We start from the raw sequence: 6,496 nt of genomic DNA on the forward strand, positions 1-6,496 counted from the left end.
TGTTTACATAACCTGGCAGAATTTATGATGTTTTAACCATTATTTGTAAAATATGAATGATAATACTAAAAACTTTTCTTTCACTCATGGTTAGTGGTTGGCTGAAGCCACATATCGTCAAACAACTGTGTTCACTCTTTTTAAATCAGCACTATACAAACTACCCAAATGACCCTGATGAAACGTTTACATACCCCTGTTCTTAAAGTGAACTCTGGACTAAAAATCGACTCAGCAGCACTGAAAAGGCTTGGTGTTTCTTTAACAGTTTCACAGCAGCAGAACTTTGTTTCTCTTATACAAGCCTCATTTTTAGCCGCACAGAAGAAAACTGCCCGGGCATTTTTCCCCTGATGCTGTGCAAAGCATGATGGGATTTCTGATTTTGTTGTTCTCGTTCTGCTGTTTTGGAGCTTTTTTTTTTTTTTGACATTTTGAATTTGACATTTGAAGCCTAGCGTGTGCAGCTGGGAGGGGTAATCAGGACACAGGACAGTTGGAACTGTGTCTCCTGCTCCTTGTCACCTCCTTTCAACCAAAAAGATGGCTGCCCCATGACAAAGATGGCAGCCCCTATGAATCACAAACATTTGCCTGTTCTTTTAAAACAGGGTGGGTAAGAGATTATATTGCCTATCTATTCTAATTAACATAACTAATGTAACTTAATGACAGTATGTTTGTTTAGGCTCAGGTTCCCCTTTAATACAGTGTATTGACCCCTTTAACATCAATGGCAGCTTGAAGTCTTTTGTGGTGGTTGTGAATGAGGCTCTTTCTGGTAAAGGTGCTCATTCTTCCTGGCAAAAAAGCCTCCAGTTCCCGTAAATTCTTGGGCTGTCTTGCATGAACTGCACGTTTAAGGTCCCCGCAGTGGGGCTCAATTGTATTAAGGTCAGGAGGCAGCAAAACATCTGTATGCCTGTTGGATTGGTGCGGCTTTGTACAATTTATAAGCGATGGCCGCACTGTATACCAGTGGTTCTGGAGGGGTGTTAAGCTTTTAGGGGCATAAAGAGATGATTTGGATATTCAACAGTGATGCATATTAGGAGATATTAGGAGATCTTTGTCATTCTCTGAAAGCTGAATTATTGCGAATGTGTTCTGTTTTAAGAAGGCAAAATTATATTTAGCATCAATTTTTTAGAAAGAGGGCGTTTTGGTCTCTTAAAATGAACCTGTAGTGAAAAAAAGTTCCCCTGTGGGTACTTACCTCCAGGGGGAAGCCTCGGGATCCTAAAGAGGCTTCCCCCATCTTTTGCAGTAGAGGGGATCCAGTGTGTGTGCATATGCACGCTAGCGACTTCTTGGGTCCTGTAACGATTGCGGAATTATTTCCGTGGTCAGCGCACAGCACGCACGCTGACACTACGGAAATCCTCCATAAGCGTGTAAATTGAGAGAACCCAGCTATGGTGCTATGCACCTGTAGAGGGAGATTCCCACCGGCAGATGGAGCTGTGGAGTGCAGACGAACACAGCCTCTGCACAGCCACAGATGCCAAATGGGAATTGCACGAGTTGAAGCAATGCAGGGCTGGATAGCCCTAAAAGAGAGAGAGCATAGAGACAGAATGAATGTGTGTCCACCAGTCTAGTCGCCACCCAGCGACGGTGAACACACATCAGCAGAAACAAAGTATGAACGCAATCGCAAGACCGGCGATTGCCAACAGTGACACAAGACTGAGCAGGACAGAGCACGAGAGTAGCAAGAAAGGCACAGCAAGCAACAACAATCAGAACATCAAGGAAAATAACAAACGCTAGCTAAACGCGAACACCACACTCATTCGCAACAGCGAACGCGTTTAAGACACAATCACCGCGCGTTAGGCGCCCAGCGATAAGCGTGCCACCCTAACTAACCAATGAAACACAAACATGAAATAGAGAACGCGGACGCTTGATAAACGGTTACCTCACCGAGCCTACAGCAAGCGTTCGTACCAGACAAGACAGACAGAAGGAGCAGCCAGGAGCAACCGCAGCTCTGGCCTACACACCCAGACAGAGACTACCGCAAGAGCGGATGCAAACCAGACAGACAGACAGATGGGGCTACCAGTAGCAACCGCTGCTCTGGCTAGCACCCCTAAGGCAGAATACAGAAGGAAGCACTGCCACTACCACTAGGGCGAATGCAATCCAGACAGATGGAGCAGCCAGTAGTGACCGCAGCTCTGGCCTACACTCCCAGACAGACGGAACGATTTCCTGTCGACCGCCACTGGCGACAAGAAGATCGAGACAGAGAGACAGAACAAGGCAATACAGATAATACAACCTGACTGCACTAGAAGGGATGCCTAGTGCAGTCCCAAGGAATTACTCTAAGATAATCTTAGCAAACGATAGCAAGGCTGATACTCCAGGAGAGTTAGCAGGAACAAACCATCATGACCAGCAAGGAATTCTGGGAGCAAAAGGTATTTATACTGCAAGCCATCAAAGGAGACAGCTAAGCAATTTGCATGACAAGTATATGCAAATTCCTCACCAGCAGAGCAACTCTGAAACTTGCAAAGCGAAGACAGGTCTCCTTTCCAGAGACCTGCAACACTCAGACCTAAAGAATGGAGAAACAGCTGTCTGCCTGTGCAGACAGCTGAGCAGATCCTTACAGGTCCACTGTACTGACGCCTCGCGCCTACGCAGTAGAGTGGACTGAATCGGGCTTAGCTATTTCCGCCATAGCGGGAGCAGGAAGTCACCCCTGCGCATGCACGAAGCGGCAACGGGGATTCTTTTGTTCTGTTTTTTGTCTGGGAGTCCCACCATAGAATTGGGCTGGCCAAGGAAGATGGTAAAGCCTCATTACGATCCAGAGGCTTCTTCCTCCTGAGGTAAGTACCCCACAGGGGCACTTTTTTCCTTACAGGTGTTCTTTAAAGCCCCTTATACACTCCTAGTGGTTTTGGATAACCATGAGCTATCTCGGTATTCCGTAATATGGAGTATATGCATACAGTACATAGACATGCAACACACTTCGTAGAAAAGATCTGTTTACACATATTTATATAACAGAGGAACACACCGTACCCCCAAGCGGGCCAACAGCCGGAGGAATTCATTGTTGATTGTGCTTCTCACTTCCTAACCTTTTGCTTGTGTGACTTCGCAATTTCCTGCTCCTATGGGATGTCTCCACTTGAACGTGAGATGTAATTACCATACAACCTCTATGAGGTTTAATTAAAATGGAAGCTATGCTACTTCCAAGTCAAGAAAATGTTTAAAATATTACAAGAATGAAAGCTGATGTTATATGGACTGTTTTAGCTATGTCCTAGAAAACCTGTTTACAAATACATTTTTCATTCAAGGTGCATCCATCATACTTTAGTTGCTGTAAGTTTAAAGCTGAATATTCACCTAGTGACGCGTCTTTCTGCCGGTGGGTACACACAATGGCACATGACGGGCGCGAACAATCACGGTACTTTGCACAGGAGTCGTTGGGAATCTTACAGATCCAGTCCCCATGATGATCGTTGTCGCCAAATGTCGTTTGTGTAATCAAATGCCTGTACCCACATCATGAGATCACGGAAAAGATCACTCGTCGCTCAAAACGTTGCCAAAAAGTAATTGAAAAAATTATTGGAAAAATCGTGTAGTGGGTACAGGTCTTAACAATTTTTCATATTCTAATTTCTAAGTAAAGATGTAGCTGAAAGCTCATAGAAAGCCCAAATACAGTACAATTTGTTTTTCCGATATTCCTCTGAAACTTAAACCGTACCTGAAAAAAGGAACAGAAAAAAACCTTAGATACCTACCTCAGTAGTGGGAAGCCTCTAGATCTCCCAGAGGCATCCTGGATCTTCCTACAGCCCATTCTTTCAGTGCAAGGTCCTTCTAAATCTATTTGACAAAAATGTGTTGAATAAGTTCCTCTGGCCGAGCTTCAAGCTGTAGACAAGCGCATCAGCACTGAGCGTGCATAAATAAGGTCCCTGCATGCTCAGTAGAATGAAGTGCTCATGCACAGATGGAGGAAAGATGCCATGTACAAGCAGCCAAGTCCAGATGTACTTGTCCATGACCTGGAGGGCAGCTAAAAGATGTAGAGGGACCTTGCACTAGAATGGGCTCTACGAGGATCCAGGAAGCCTAAGGACCATCTAGAGCAGTGTTCCCCAACCCTGACCTCAGGGCCCACCAACAGTGCATGTTTTATGTAAATCATCAGAGGTAGTTAATCAGTAACTAATTACCCCGCCTGTGAATGTTTGTGGTTTCCTGCAAAACATGTACTGTTGGTGGGCCTTGAGGATAGGGCTGGGGAACTCTGATCTAGAGTCTTCCTGCTACTGAAGCAGCTAATTTCTACCCCATTACAGATGTGTTTAAACTTGAAATATATCCAAGCCTACACTCTAGTGTGTGTGTGTGTGTGTTTGTGTGTGTGTGTGTGGGGGGGGGGGGGGGTTGCGCCACATGATCCCCTTCTAACCATGTAGTCACAGCAGTGCCACTTTTCCCCCCCATTATTAGCAGTTTCACCTGCAGTGTCATCTCTCCCCCCACTCACACCGTAAAGCCATGTCTTTCTTCTCATCTGCCTCATTCCCCCTCTTCTCTTTTCCATGTAGCCTTATCCCGATGGCGATCCAGTGTTGACATGACATCAGCGGATCACCAAAACAATGCTGGGTGGAGGAGATAAGAAAAAGTGAGGCAGATAGGAAGAAAGGACAACTGTGTGCTATAAGAAGTAAATGCACAAAATTGGTTGCCTTTGATTCCCTGTGCACTCTGCTTCCAGGCTACCAGCAGGGCTCTAGAGGGGAATTCCAAAGGGCCTTCTCTGGCCACGGGTTTTCCCACTTTCAGAGGGTCTGCATCCCAGGGAGCTATGCCACTGAGTTTGTTAATGACACTAGTTTTAGGAAAGTTTGTTTTTCACTTCGTCTGTTTTCAGTTTAATTCTTTCTTCATAGATATTTCTTGCTTCCTCTGAACTTTGTTGGATTTATCTTTTATCACAACTGTTTGTGGTATGAAATACTTTTCTTTTGCTCAAGCTGTGAAATTAATTTTATTATAAAAATAAATTGATTCATTATAAATAGGCAAAGCAACATAATGCAGTAGTAGATGATGACGTGTAAGAAAGTTAGAGGGGTTTTCCATGTTAAAGAAGAAGTTGGATCACCACTTAGGGAAGGATTTTCACTTTCAGTACCCAGACCTTAAGGTGACCCTTTGGTGGGTCACTGCTTCCCTTTCTTCCAGTGCAGTTGCATAGTGTACTGGCTGCTGTCAACAATGGGACTATGTAAAGGTCAAATGAAGCCCCATAGAACTAAGCTTTACTAGAAACTTGATAATTAACTCAACCCCCCTGCCCCATATGATCTCTGCTTGGCCTAAATATTGATGTATGGGCCAGGCAAGGTTGTCAACAGAGCACTGGTGTCTTGGAGAGTGGCCAGAATTAGAGGAGCATGGTAAGGGCAGGTGGAGGTGTGGTACACCATCAAAACCCAGAAAAAAACCCAACAAAGGCTTTTCTTCTTGAGACAACTAAAAAAATAGTTATGCTGCAGGACCTACTGACCAGCAACTATTCTGCCACCATGAAGTCAATATACTTCTGGTCAATACTTCAATACTTCTGGTATGAAGGCGACTCCGTAAGTGACTTCAACAAACTTCAGCATCATCAGCACTGCCAAGAGGACCTTTGGAACACCTCTGCCATCATTTGACCTCCTCCGCACCTCCAGACTGAGAACCGTGGCCTACAGAGGAGCAAATGATCCTTCCCACCACTGTAACTGCTACTTCAATCTTCTCACATCAGGCTACTGCTACAGATCCATCTCCATCAGGACTTCAAAACACAGAAACACTTTCTATCCCTACACTATCTGACTCCTCAATACAAGACCTCCTACCAGTGGCGTAGCAATAGGGGGTGCAGAGGTTGCGACTGCATCAGGGCCCTTGGACCATAGGGGCCACAAGGGGCCCTCCCTCAAACACAGTATTATCTTTGTTTTGGATCCTGTGCTAGTAATAATTACTTCTAGAGATTTCTTGCACCTCTGACACTGTAGTCGTCATTGGCAGGCTTTGGTGCACCACATCAATTGTTATGTATAGAGTGCTTGGGGGGCCCAATATAAAACTTGCATCAGGGCCCTTAACCTCTTAGCTACGCCACTGCCTCCTAACAACCAATTACTCTAGAACTCCCCATTTCTGGTAAGGGGAGGGGGCTGGGGCTTCATGGCTGGGCTTTCAAATCAGGAAGTCCAGCCAAACACTGGTATTCAGCAGTGGCACAGCCTTTACAGGGCCCAATTTCTGGAAAGGCCAAAAAGGCCCAAGCCTTGGGTAGCGGTTGGACATGAAAAAAAAGGTTATTGCACAGTGAAGAGAAGGCTGCAAATGGAAAAGGAAGGCTGCAAAGGGGGAGTAACGCATGAGAGAGGAGTGCTGCTGCTCAAGGGAGATATTCATGAAAGAAAGGGACTGC

Source organism: Hyperolius riggenbachi, chromosome 3, assembly GCF_040937935.1.
Source record: "Hyperolius riggenbachi isolate aHypRig1 chromosome 3, aHypRig1.pri, whole genome shotgun sequence".
Classification (NCBI taxonomy): domain Eukaryota; kingdom Metazoa; phylum Chordata; class Amphibia; order Anura; family Hyperoliidae; genus Hyperolius; species Hyperolius riggenbachi.